Source organism: Camelina sativa, chromosome 19, assembly GCF_000633955.1.
Source record: "Camelina sativa cultivar DH55 chromosome 19, Cs, whole genome shotgun sequence".
Classification (NCBI taxonomy): domain Eukaryota; kingdom Viridiplantae; phylum Streptophyta; class Magnoliopsida; order Brassicales; family Brassicaceae; genus Camelina; species Camelina sativa.
In genome coordinates, this window is record NC_025703.1 from 24125890 (window position 1) to 24126624 (window position 735).

Here is a 735-nt window from a genome sequence, read left to right on the forward strand (position 1 = left end):
CCTAATGGTAAGCTCTAGATCTAGCCTTATCTATGCTCCTTAAACATTGGTGTGATGCTAAGATGCTTGAAATCAAACCCTACCTTCTCAGATATAGGATCAGCATTAAGAACATCTAGCCTAGAAGAGATCTACAACAATCAAGCTTGACCAAATCAAATAAAACACAAGATCAACCCATCCTAACCCATCCTCAAGGTCCTAAGCAAACTACTCACAAGAACACATGGTGAAATAAGTCAAAAACCCAGAAAATATTGAAACTTGCATCATTAGAAAGATGAAACAGAGATCTACAATATTGATGAAGAAATGAAACTCGAAATCTTAATATCTTGAAAGTTATGAAACCAACAAAATACAAGAATCTAGTCTTTCTTTCTTAAACAAGTACAAAATCTAAAAATAAAAGAAAGTGCAAAAGGAATAAATCTAAAAAAGGTAAAAACTAGGTTTTAGACTCTCTAAAAAGCTGGACTCTTTGGTGGCTGCAGGTACAAGGGCCTTATATAGGAGATGAGGTGGAAGCCCTAAAAATACAAAAAGTCAAAACAGTCAACTGCTCGGTCAACTCGACCAGTGCTTGGTCGAGTGGCTGGTCGAGCTGGCTTCTCTCGTGCATTCTCCACTCGGTTGAGTCCTTCTCAGCACACGGTCGAGTGTCTGGTCGAGTGTGCGGTCGAGTTGGACTATGGACCTTGATTCTTCAGCCTTAACTCTCTTGTTTTCTCCTCA